Source organism: Gymnoscopelus microlampas (assembly GCF_963454915.1).
Source record: "Gymnoscopelus microlampas genome assembly, chromosome: 11".
Lineage (NCBI taxonomy): Eukaryota > Metazoa > Chordata > Actinopteri > Myctophiformes > Myctophidae > Gymnoscopelus > Gymnoscopelus microlampas.
Window position 1 is genome coordinate 45,723,551 of NC_139948.1, and position 13,963 is coordinate 45,737,513.

The following is a 13,963-nucleotide window of genomic DNA, read 5'->3' on the forward strand; positions in this document are numbered from 1 at the left end:
AACAGCAACAACTGTAATATTAAAACAACTAACATGAAAGGGAGAACATCAGCCTTCTGTACACTACTACTGTGTGTGTGTGTGTGTGTGTGTGTGTGTGTGTGTGTGTGTGTGTGTGTGTGTGTGCAAGAGAGATTAAAGAGCAAAGGAAACAGCTGTTTCTAGCCTCACAGGAAGTGTAATTATATACCAGGGCAGGGGATTGAGTGCACCCTTACAGCCACACGTGCATGTACATACACGCATGCGCACACAAACACCCATGCATGCACGAGCTTTGAGCTTGTAGATCTGCAACTTTTGATACTTTGGAACCAATTTAGAATCCTGAAAAGTATCGGGTTTCCACACGACAGAGACGCTATGATACAAGACATTGTGTTGAACAAGGCCTTAACACTAAGCATGTCACCATGAACGCACACTAGAGATGTGCGGGTGGCGGTTTTTGCCGCGGTTGCCGTAGATAACCGCAGTTTGGGTGGATTTAGGTCAATCAAATATAATTATGAATTAATATCGGATAAACCGCAGGTGAACTAATGCGGGAAATAAAATCATGACATCCATCTAGGACTATTATAGCTTTTAAAAAGCACAAAATCTTGGCGTGCGTGAGTTTGTAGTATTTTAATATTACGTCATTTTCCATCAGGCACAAATTAGCCGCCTACTACACATGCTTTTGGCGGCACGGGGTCCTTCCACGTTCCAAACAACAACAACAACACAGTGGACTAAAGGCAGCTATAGTGAAAGAGAAACGGAGGATTTAAAACAAAAAAAAAGAAGGGAGGAATAAAAGTTTGTCGTGGGGGTGATTTAGTGAGGTTCTTAATCCTGCCGAAGACATGGATATGTCTTATGAAAAGTTGCGATGTGAGAAAGTGATGGTAGACGGAGGGCTTGCCGTTACCATGGATAATGTACACAGTCACTACGTCGGTGATGGCGACAGTGGTGAGTGACATTGTTTGTGCAAGTAGATACAGTATAGCATCCAGGGTTACTTGCCAGATCTGCTTAATATAATTTCCCTGCAAGATTTTACTGGAAAATAGCCGATCTACAAGCTCACAACGCGTCGCTGTAGCCGATCTACAAGCTCACAACGCATCTCTCTCTGTACTTTCCACCACTGATCATAACCATCTGAGCAGCCATCAGCGGGGTGAAGCTGAAACTGAATCCCCCCCCCCCCCCACAGGATTAAATATGGTCTACCAAAAAAATAAACAAAATAAGTCTATCTGGGGTTTAAATGATTAGACCCGTCTTTGGTGTGTTTAGCGAGGACAAAAAAAACAAAAACACAAAAAAAAACGTCTGACGCAGACATCCCGACAGGAAAGACAATGTACTGTCTTCCTTCTGGTGTGGAACATGGCTACAGTGATGACAGAAACACTACGTTACATTTAATATATTACATTGCGTTGAACAAGGCCTGAACTCCGGCTTTGACCAGGCTAGGCCTGGCTGCCACACTGGAAAACATCCCTTTGACTGTTCCTCCTATGTTGGATTACCTCCTTGGCGTGGATTGTCCCCCTTTGTGGACTACTTTTCTTTTGCGGAAGTACAGTAACATGTGCATTTTTTACATGTTACAAGTTACATGTAAAAGTTACGCATAGCCTTGCTATGCGGACTGCCTTCTTATGTGGGCCTGCCGTTGTGTTGCTATACTTTTTGCACCTTATGTCTAACCTCATGTACATACCTGCTGCAATATTTATGCTATGTGTATATACAGTACTGCATGTAGATATCCTTGTTTTTTTCTCCTTGCTTTCCCTCTCTCTGCCCCCCCCCCTCCTCCTATTTTTATACACATTTCCTGGAAATTTGCACAAAAAATGATTTCTCCCACTGACTAACACAAACCTGGGACGTGACAATAAAACCGACTCCGACTCCCGACAACTACAGTGATGACAGAAACACTAACACACACTAACGTTACATACAAAACAACATACGATGTGTGGAGGTTTGGGTTACAGCAGAAAAGAATGGACAGGTTGATGTGGGGGTTTTGGGTTACAGCTGAAAAAAGGACGGGTTGTACTGAGAAAAGAAGAAGAAAAAGAAAGGGAGAAAAAAAAAAGAACCCAGAGAAACGTGATCTGTTCATGGACCCAGAGAGAGGCTGTATGTTCAGGTCTAGCGTGGCAGTGAGCCATTCCACTTCTCCCTTCAATGATTCATGACATAAACTGTGGTTAAGAAACACAAGGGCTGCTTCAGCACCGACAGAGATTCTAAGAGAAAGAATTGGCTGTGCAGTTGTATTGATTTTTTTTGTGAAGACACAACTCGAAGCAACATTTATAGTATGTCGTTAAGACAGTGATGCTCACCGAAAATAGCCGATCTATAAGCTCATAGATCGGCTATTTTTGGGGCTTAACACATTGACTGGCCTCATAATCTTTCCCTGTGTCTCTCTCTCTCTCTCTCTCTCTCTCTCTCTCTCTCTCTCTCTCTCTCTCTCTCTCTCTCTCTCTCTCTCTCTCTCTCTCTCTCTCTCTCTCTCTCTCTCTCTCTCTCTCTCTCTCTCTCTCTCTCTCTCTCTCTCTCTCTCTCTCTCTCTCTCTCTCTCTCTCTCTCTCTCTCTCTCTCTCTCTCTCTCTCTCTCTCTCTCTCTCTCTCTCTCAAGTAATTTGATGCTTTAAAATTAAATCCCAAGGGTTTAGAGCATGAAATTACTTGCCCCCCCCCCAGTTCAGCGATACACAAAACACACACACACACACAAACACACACACACACACACACACACACACACACACACACACACACACACACACACACCTAATTCATAACAGACGTGAGATCAGTCCTTGTCAAGCTCATCATAGCTGAAGCCAATGAATGACTTCAGCGTCATTATAAATAGTCACACAGGAAAAAAGAAAACATCTTGTTCTAGAACTGCTGCTTGATTTGATTTGATTTTGCTTCAGGGAAAAAAAGAAAAAACTACTACATGATGTCTGCATGCACGTACAGTATGAAACTCTGCTAACTCTATGAATGCTCATCTATTGAATAGCGTAAGTATAAAATGGGGCTTAATTGGTTAATGTACATTTTGTAACAATAATCTAAATGCACAAAGCAGCTAGTAACAAAGGTTTTCAAAAACATTGTAGTGGAGTAAAAGGTACGATATTTGCCTCTGAGATGTAGTGGAGTAAAAGTATAATGTACTGGGAAAAAAATCACACTCAAATAAAGTAAAAGTAGCCTTGTTACAGACTGTCACTGCAAAAAAAATGCCCTCGGCAGATTAGGTCTGGCCCCCCCCTCAATAGAGTTTGGATTTCTCTCCCTCCGAAGTTGTGAGGGACAAATAAGGGCCCAGTATGCAAATGTAGTGCAGGTTTATCACCAGAGGCATTTTTTTTTTATTTCGCCCTCGGAAATGCAGGTTCCACAGAGATGATTCCAGACTAGTATCTACGCAGTGATATTAGTCTCTGGTCATGCCAGGCTAAAGTAAAAGTATCTAAAAAATGTACTTAAGTACAACACTTGAGTAAACGTACTTTGTTTCTTTCTACCATCATCTGTCAAGGACACACACACACACACAGACACCAGTTGGAACCAAGATGGCGTCCTGTGTCCCCCCACCCCCCTCCTGAGCATGTCTACAGCAAGGGAGAGGTGTGTGTGTGTGTGTGTGTGTGTGTGTGTGTGTGTGTGTGTGTGTGTGTGTGTGTGTGTGTGTGTGTGTGTGTGTGTGTGTGTGTGTGTGTGTGTGTCTCTCTCTCTCTCTCTCTCTCTCTCTCTCTCTCTCTCTCTCTCTCTCTCCTTGGCACATGTTTCTCTATGTCAGTGTCTATATAGCCTCCCCCTTGGTCCTATTGAATCTAAGTAAACGGCACACAGACGATTCTGACGTGCACTGAGTGCATGTGTGACCATAACCTTATGTTGCAGAGTGTGTGTGTGTGTGTGTGTGTGTGTGTGTGTGTGTGTGTGTGTGTGTGTGTGTGTGTGTGTGTGTGTGTGTGTGTGGCTTTAGCCTGCTGACCAAAAGAAAAAGCATGAGAGTTGTAGTGGGACGTTGCACTTTGTCGTATGATGCCCTCATGCTGCTCATGTGAAAGATGTGGGAGGAGACCACCAGAAATTCAATGTTTCCTGTGTGTGTGTGTGTGTGTGTGTGTGTGTGTGTGTGTGTGTGTGTGTGTGTGTGTGTGTGTGTGTGTGTGTGTGTGTGTGTGTGTACCATTAATGTGATCCTACTGAGTTTTCTGAAGGGAATACCATTCATAAAGGATATCAACAGATTTCTCTCTGTGTGTGTGTGTGTGTGTGTGTGTGTGTGTGTGTGTGTGTGTGTGTGTGTGTGTGTGTGTGTGTGTGTGTGTGTGTGTGTGTGTGTGTGTGTGTGTGTGTGTGTGTGTGTGTGTGTGTGAGAGACATGAGTGCTGCTCTCTGGGAAAGGAGGAAGGACTGCCTCCTCGGTTAGAAGGATTCATAGTAAACAGACAAAATGTGGTTCAGCCACAATTATCTTGTACATTACTCAGCTAAATGTGCATGAAAAACACCCCAGCGCTGATCCCAGAACAGTCTGGCACATTCAGCCATGTCACATGTGCATACGGACCAAACAAACACAACTGATCTGTAATCAGTTTCGCTCCTGAGTGCCGTTTAGATCAACTTGCTACCTTTCAGGTGTGTGGAGACAAACCACCCGTGTAACAGCACCTCCTGCTGGTCATCAGTAGGAGGTGCTGTTACACTGCTGCCATCAAATAGTAAATGTTTGCCTATAACAGTGGTTCTCAAACATTTTCATGTCAAGGACCCATGCTATTTTTGATATTTTTAATAGCATTGATTTACGAAAAAAAGTTAAAATACGGAGATAAGAGGTGTCTGCCCTCTGACAGTATATGCAATGTAGCCCTCTGGAGTGAGTGTGGAAAAATAGTGGCCCTCTCCATCATAAAAGTTGCCCCCCTTACCCCCCCCCCCCCCCCCTGATGTAGGCTCGATCTGGAGTGAAGACACTCTCAGGCTTGATCTCTCGCTGCCATCTCTCTCCTACTGCTTTGTTGTGGGCACTAATGAGCAAACAATAGGGACTAACAACCCATTGCAACGCATTGTGAGTCACTCATCAACTCCCCAGTCTGTCTGTCATAAAACACTGTGCTTAATGCCATTAAGATGCAAGACCCCAACTAACTTGTTACGGATAAAACTACCAATATTAAATTCACCTCCAGCCCGCGTACAGCATACACAACAAAGTCCCGTAACTCAATGACCATGATTTGAGAGAGAGAAAGAGAGAGAAAGAGAGAAAAAAAACATGTTTTTTTGTAAAACAGATATTAATCTATTCATGGAGCGAAAGTGTTTTACTGTTGCATGTTGGAACATTGGAGGTCTGAGGTCTTTTGCTTTTGGCTCCAAGAGCAGAGACCCAGACTTCATGAGAGAACTGGACGATCCACAGATTGTGATACAGCATGAAACATGGAGTAGAGCAGTGGTTCTCAAACCTTTCAATTTCAAGGCCTCCCCTTAACTCTGACAGTATACGGGTCCATTTGTATACTGTCAGAGTTACAGACTTGTAAGGGTCAATTTAGAACCCCTTGAAAGGAACCCAGAGAGTCCCTTGAATCCACTTTGAGAACCACTGGAGTAGAGGAGAGGAGTCCGAGTCCACTGGCTGTCCCACAGGCTACAGAGAGAGCATTGTGCCATCTACCAAATCAGGGTACAGACTCAGAAGGGATGCTGATCTGGTATAAATCACACCTCATACATTCCATTAATCAAAAAAGGAGATTTTTTCATTTGTCTCAAAATAAAAAAGGAAACAATTACAATTGAAGAAAATGTTTATCTATGTGCAGCATATATCCCACCATCAGAATCCCCTTATTACAATGAAAACAGTTTCACCACACTAGAGGATGAGATCAGTCACTTCCAGGCCCAGGGAAACGTCTTGATCTGTGGTGACCTCAATGGCAGGACAGGCACAGAGCCTGACAACTTGGCAGTAGCACTGTTGATTATACGATAACGGACATAGATCCTGTGCACCTCAGGGCATTCACAGTCAGTCCTTTAAACACCTCAATCTGACCACAGCAAAATCACTCTGTACTTAAATCAGACACAAACACACCTCAATGGAGTTGAAAACAGTCCACTACACACATTAGAACAGCCCTACAGATGGAACAAAAACAGCCTAGATGATTCTCAGCATGCAATTGGCAATCACAAAATTCAATCACTACTAAAAACATTTCTTATCCACTCATATCCTCAAAACAAAGAAGGTGTAAATGTGTCAGTGCACGATATCAATCATGTATTTGACAAATTGGCAACCTTATCAAACTTAACCAAAGCACCGAAATCTAAAAACAAAAATACGAATAATGAAAAATGGTTTGATTCTGAATGCAAAAATCTACGGAAAGCACTGAGGACGTTATCCAACCAAAAACACATACATTGAGACAGAGAAAGAGAAAGAGAGAGAGAGATCAATGTCTCAATCTTAGGTTCTTATTAGTGCTTAGGTTGCTCTATATCAAATATCCCCATTATGCAATGATTTGCATGGTTTGCGCATACAGCATAAACAAATAAAAGACAGCTGATCTACGATCAGTGTTTCTCCTGTGTGCCTTGAAGTCAAGCTTTGAGTTTCCAACATGATACCTTCCAGGTGTTGGGGAGAACAGTACCCCCTGCTGGTCATCGGTATGGTTGTAGCAGTGCAAGTGGCCTTTGTCTACAAATATTAACCATTTAACTCCTCAATGCCGACTTCCACCTTTTGCTGACGTAGCGCAACATTCTGAACGTATTCCGAAACATCTTTACTGCGTAATGAAAGCCAAACAAGTCAGGCTCTGAGTTTTCTTTTTGTCCAGTTGAGGGAGGTCACATCTAAGTTTAATTTCAGAATAAATGCTGCAGTAACATCCACCTCCTCTTAAGTTTCATTTACAGTGAAATCTATGACACTGATGTGTTACAGGCTTCATAAGGGCTTACACAGGCTCACAAACACACAGCAGACACACTAGACTGCATCAGAATTTAACAGGTGAGTTCATTTCATTATTAATATTGTGATTTCCTTTGGAGACGTTTATTTTTGCATCAGTAGTGTGCTCTTAATGTTTAGTTTTTTTGCCATACAGGAATATAAAAATAAAGAAAAAACACGACCAATTGTGATAGAATTTCTTCTTCCCTTGTTAGGACATCTATCAGTCTGCAATAGTTTCAGGCATAAAGGACTGATCATAAGCCTTGTTTTCAATCCTCTACAGCAGATTGATCATGCTTGGACATCACCTGATGTCAGGACATCTCCTGACGTGCACTTTTGCGCTGCTTCTCACCTCCACGTCTGTGTTGGCTGCCGTTCAAAAGCTCAATTCAATCAAAGACCTGAAGAAGATAGACTTTGGAGACTCTGTGCCAACACACAGCCTGCTGCTGCTGCACTGGTTTGCCAACATGATTGAGATGGATAACAACCACGCCTTTGATCCAAACAGACGAGATTACGGCGCACACGAATATGCCAATTTTGAGCGGATGCTGGACCCACTGCCTCGGGGATACCGCTACTACACTCTCGGAAACCTCAACTCAGCTTTGAGCAGCTCTGTTAGACTTCCTTCTTATGTCACCCGTCCGCCTTATCGCTTAATGGAATATGAGGAAACAAACAGAGACCGGATCATATTTAGAGTCAGAGAAGACCAGAGCAGCAATCTGCTGCTAACCAACCCGACCATCGACCAGGTGTACATCACACAGCACTACGGAGCTGACCGGCACCAGGGTACGAACTACGACCCGGCACACACCTACCGCATCACTAGCAACCTGTTGGGAGAGATCAGGCTGTTCTCTGACCAACGCAGCTCACTGAGGGAGATCAGAGACCAGTTCGGGGGGGACATTGACAATTCCCAACTGAGGGACCTTGAAAACACATGGGGCGACTTCGCTTGTGTCGGATTGCTGTTGTTTATAGTGATTCCAGTGAAATTCAGGAAGCAACGCCCACAGGTTCCTTCAGCTCACTCGGTCGTCAACATTCCAGAAGACATGCAAAATGATCAGGGGTTCCCACAAGCCAGGCAAAAGTCCTCATCTCAAAATATATGTGATAGTATAATAAGCGATTGTATACCGATAATAATGTTAGTAATAATAATGATTATAATGTATATAATCTTCTTTCATGGCTCTAAATCAGGGTTCTTCAACATTTTCAGGCCAAGGACCCCATAGCTGAGAGAGAGATGAAGCAGGGCCCCCCTACTCTATATTGTATAAAATTGTGTTTCAGATTAAAAAAATGTTTTACTTAGTCTGCTATTTTTTCCCTATCTACAAGCTCTCAACGCTGCGAGGCGTTGAGAGCTTGTAGATCTGCTATTTTCGGCTAATGTTCCCCTCAGAAAAGTAATTCTAGGGTTCAAGTGGTTAACGTAAATAAACTAAATCCCATCACACAAAGACCCCCTATAGTAGCTCTGAGGACCCCCTAGGGGTCCCGGACCCCCTGTTGAAGGCCCCTGCTCTAAATGAACTACTGAATGCACTACTTTTATGAGACTCTTGTATGATGAATATGGTATTCATTTACAAAATAACTGCAAAAAATATGATATAAAGAAGATTGGCTGATATATTGATATAGAAATGCTGATATATTGGAATGTGTTACTTCCCAACATCAGTATCGGTCCTAAATATTTCAGTATCAGTCGAGCTCTAGCTCCATTATATTTTTCTACTGTATGTTTTATTTTTGTATTGTCATTGAGAATAACAGTGAAATGTATATACCCTAATGGGGTTGTGTGTGTGTGTGTGTGTGTGTGTGTGTGTGTGTGTGTGTGTGTGTGTGTGTGTGTGTGTGTGTGTGTGTGTGTGTGTGTGTGTGTGTGTGTGTGTGTGTGTGTGTGTGCGCAACTATGATTAGTTAGATACACTGTAGCCTAATAAAGCAAATTACGTCATTAACTGCTCTCGCTCTCATACATACCTACAGTATAGTTGTGTCTTGTTTCACTAATAAACATTTTTAAAAGGATGCAAAATCAGTTTCTTTTTTTTACCCATTAAGACCTGAGGCCGATTCTACAAAATGTCTTCTAAATACTAACAGTTTCCTGAAAAAAACGTACGTTGCTATATTATCAGTGGTTCTCAGACTATTTCATGTCAAGGAAAATGTATTTGGCCGCGAAAATAGCAGATCTACAAGCCAGAGTGCCGCACTATGAGCTTGTATATCTGCTGTTTTTGAATAGCCAAAGAAATCTAAACCCTATTCACACAGAAGCCCTAACCCTATTCACACAGAGCAAAATGCACATCATGTACTGCTACTGCAATCTTTGAATATCTATTTTCTAAAGCGAACATTTGTAAAATATTTTGTTCCAGGGACTTCCAAAAGCCAAAGATTTGCACAAATGTTCCAAGATTTTTCAAAAATAGCAGATCTACAAGCTCATAGTGCAGCACTCGTGGCGCTCTATGAGCTTGCATATCTGCTATTTTTGAATAGCCAAAATTATAAAATAATGGTTATGGCTCAAATCTGAAATGACACAGATGCCTTCCCAGATTGAATGGGTTAATGATGTGTCACATGAATGAGTCCAGCTCCATGGGAGAGAGGAGGAAGTGCTTCCTGGTGCTGGATGATTTATAGTAAACAGATACAAGTAGAATTATCTCATAGATCTAAAAGTGTTAACTCTCCAGCCTGATCCCAGAACAGATTGACATATTACAATTCAGCCATGTGATGATTTGTGCATACAGAATAAAAATAAACTTTAAACAACCTTATTTTGGATTCCAATTCCAAAATAGCAAAAATAGCAGATCTACAAGGTCAAAACGCGCCGCGTTTTTTTTTTAGCTTGTAGATCAGCTATTTTTGCTACTTTTGTGTGACATAATGACGAAGTACGGCATTAATTTACAAAATAAGTTAAAATATGGAGATAAGGTGTTTGCCCGACAGTATATGCAATGTGGCCCTCTGGAGCGAGTGTGGAAATATAGTGGCCCTCTCCATCCTCAAAGTTGCATCACCCCTGATTTAACTCCTCAATGCAGACTTCCCCCTTTTGCTGACGTAGCGCAACCTTCTGTGTATCCAGAAACATTGTTACAGTGTAATGAAAGCCAAACAAGTCAGGCTCTGAGTTTCATCTTTTGGTCCAGTTGGCAGTTGGGGGAGGTCACAAGTCTAGTTTCATTTCAGAGGAAATGCTGCAGTAACATCCACCTCCTCTTAAAAGTTTCATTTACAGTGAAATCTATGACACTGATGTGTTACAGGCTTCATAAGGGCTTACACAGGCTCACAAACACACAGCAGACACACTAGACTGCATCAGACTTTAACAGGTGAGTTCATTTCATTATTAATATTGTGATTTCCTGAGATTAAGAACCGAGCATCGACTTAATGTTGTTTGTTTTTGCATTAGCATTGTGCTCTTAATGTGTTGCCAGTAGAGGAATATCATTTAAAATAAAGAAAATTATAAAAAATAAAAACATGACCAATTGTGATTCAGGCATAAAGGACTGATTATAAGCCTTGTTTTCAAATCCTCTACAGCAGATTGATCATGTCAGTTGAAAAGCTCAATTCAATCAAAGACCTGAAGAAGATAGACTTTGGAGACTCCGTGCCAACACACAGTCTCCTGCTGCTCCACTGGTTTGCCAACACGATTGAGATGGATAACAACCATGTCATACCTCTGACCTTTGAGCCAAACGGGGCAGATTACGGCGCACACGAATATGCCAATGATGAATGGCTGCTGGACCCACTGCCTTGGGGATACCGCTACTACACTATTGGCAACCTCCACGCTCAGAGCAGCTCTGTTAATAGACTTCCTTCTTTTGTCACCCGTCCGCCTTATCGCTTAATGGAATATGAGGAAACAAACAGAGACCGGATCATATTTAGAGTCAGAGAAGACCACAGCCCGACCATTGACCAGGTGTACATCACACAGCACTATGGAGAAGAAGACCAGCACCAGGATACGAGCTACGACCCGGCACACACCTACCGCATCACTAGCAACCTGTTGAGAGAGATCAGGCTGTTCTCTGACCAAAGCAGCTCACTGAGGGAGATCAGAGACCAGTTTGGGGGTGACATTGGCAATTCCAAACTGTGGGACCTTGAAAACACATGGGGCGACTTCGCTTTTGTTGGATTGCTGTTTGCTATAGTGATAAGGCTTTCCCCTCCAGAAGCAACGCAACACTCCCACCAGGTTCCTTCAGCTCGCTCGGTCGTCAACATTCCAGAAAACATGCAAAATGATCGAGGGTTTTCACAAGCCAGGCAAAATGCCACATCTGAAAACACATGTGAGTGGTTGTGTAAATCAATGTGTAAACTAGTGTTATTAATAATATTTTTTATTATTATAATAATTATCATCAATGTGTGGACTAGTGTTAGAAATAATACTTATTATCATTATAATAAGTATCGTTACTAACAATTTTTTTTTTCATGGCTCTAAATTAACTACTGAATGCACTACTTTTATGAGACACTCTTGTATGATTAACTAGGGTATTCATTTACGAAATAAGGTACAAAGTTGAAATATGGAGAAAGTTTCTACCCGACAGCAACAATATGCATTAGGCCAGAGACCCCCATTTGACACGTTTTATGTTGTTTTCTTTTCTTATCTCTGAGACCCTAATCTACACTGTAAAATCCTCAGTGTTGATTTAACTATGAGAGAGTACAAATGGAACCAAATGGACCTGTAAGGGTCCATTTGGTTCCATGTGTACACTCACAGAGTTACAGACCCATAAGGATCCATTTGGACCTCTGGTGGTCCCCAGACCCAACGTTGACAAACAGTGTTGTGGGCTGTCCTGAGCTCTACACAATGCTATTAGTGTAAATTGAACAAACTTGTGTTTTTGTATTGTAATGTACACTACGACTCGTCCCTGTGCAGGCCCTACTATGGCCTGCTTTTATGCTTGCTTTAATTGTATTTTATATTCCATTATTGTTACTTATGTGTGACTGATTGATATCCGTCGATATTGGATTATATATCCAAGTTGCACTGATATAACTATTTTTTTACACAGAACATAATGCAACAGTTGCTTGTGGCTATTTATGAATTATTATCATGAATTTGTTTTTGTGTTTTACCTTTTCACTGCACTGATGTCATTCTGGACAATGACGTCTATTGTTCAAGTGTAAAATATACTTCCTGCATTATCATGTTTGTCACAAGTGTTTGATAACCACATTTGAAGGGTCACTGCAAAACATGTGTGATAAAAAGAATATGACCCGATATATTGATTGAGGAATTTGTTACTTCCCAACATCAGTATCGGTCCTAAATATTCCAGTATCAGGCTGTAGTCCCATTATATTTTTCTACTGTATTTTTTTATTAGATTTAATTTGTCTTGTATTTGACAATACCAGTGAAATGTATACCATAATGGGGTTGTGGTGTGTGTGTGCGTGTGCGTGTGCGTGTGCGCTTGTGTGTGTGTGTGTAAATAAGGGGGGAATGGCAATTCTGCTCAAAAAGAATATATATTTTTGAAAAAGTCTTCACCATGTTAGCCAATTATAGACAGTAATATCAATTAGGCCTACTTCAACAGCAGCAACTTAGTTAGATAGACTGTATAATATAATAAAGCACATTACATCATTAACTGCTCTCGCTCTCATATATACCTACAGTATAATAGTTGTGTCTTGTTTTGTTTTACTAATGAACATTTTGAAATGGATGCAAAAATCAATTATTTTTTTTCTACAAATTCTTTATACTGTGTTGATGTTGCTATATTATCAGTGGTTCTCAGACTATTTCATGTCAAGGAACCCCAACATGACCGCCACAGCAACGCAATGTTAAATTCCAAAATGGCCACCGTGTGAATATGAACTATAGACAGGTTTCCTGTTAGTAAACATTGAGAGGAATATGACCGCGCAGCTGCGGGGGGAAGCCTATGGGTGCGTTTGGAAATTACGCACCGGAGCACACTCTCCTATTAGTTTGTATTGGCCAGTGCGCTCACTGCCGCTCAGGGCTGTATTTTCGAACGCGCCTTCCACCCCCAGGCATGCGCAGATTGCGCATTCTGCTCTGTGATGACGTCGCTCGGAAACCCGTCTATAGGCCTGTTCCCTGAGCTCACCCCATAGCCCAAGAGGGCCTGTACCCTGATCTCACCCCATAGCCCAAGAGGGCCTGTACTCTGATCTAACTCTAATGCTCCTCCCAGCATGGTGTCCCCTTCCAAGCTCTCTTAAGTCCATCTCTGACTTTTCTCAGGGTCTTTATACCTCTCCCCCAAGCCAGGGGGTCCCATGACCAGTGGTGATAAGTAACTAAGTACATTTATTCAAGTACTGTACACTTTTGCGGTACTTTTACTTTGCTCTAGTATTTCCAATTGTCTATACTTTTACTTCTACTCCACAACATCTCAGAAGCAAATATTGTACTTTTACTCCACTACAATTATTTGAAAACTTTAGTTACTACTAGTTGCTTTGCAGATATAAATGATTACATTATAAAACACACATTAACCACTTCAGCCCTATTTTATACCTAGGCTATTTGAAAATAGCCAATCTGCAAGCTTGTATATCTGCTATTTTGAAACATTTTAGTACTTTTGGTACTTATATTTTGATACCAATACTGAATTCCGGACTTTTACATAACAGTACTTCTACATTGCAGTATTGATACTTTTACTTAAGTAAAACATATGAGGGCTTTTCACACCACTGATGACCTAGAACCAATAGGTATGGCGTGGCGTGGCCTTTTACATAGCTTATCAAAGGAGGTACTGTACACTTCTG

At 41.7% G+C, this 13,963-nt stretch overlaps 1 protein-coding gene across 3 annotated transcripts in view; it reads right to left on the bottom strand.

The window, feature by feature from the left end:
• LOC311056334 (septin-9-like) overlaps positions 1 to 13,963 on the bottom strand; it is a 162,030-nt gene that overhangs the window by 42,900 nt on the left and 105,167 nt on the right. The gene's annotated exons all lie outside the window — the stretch shown is intronic.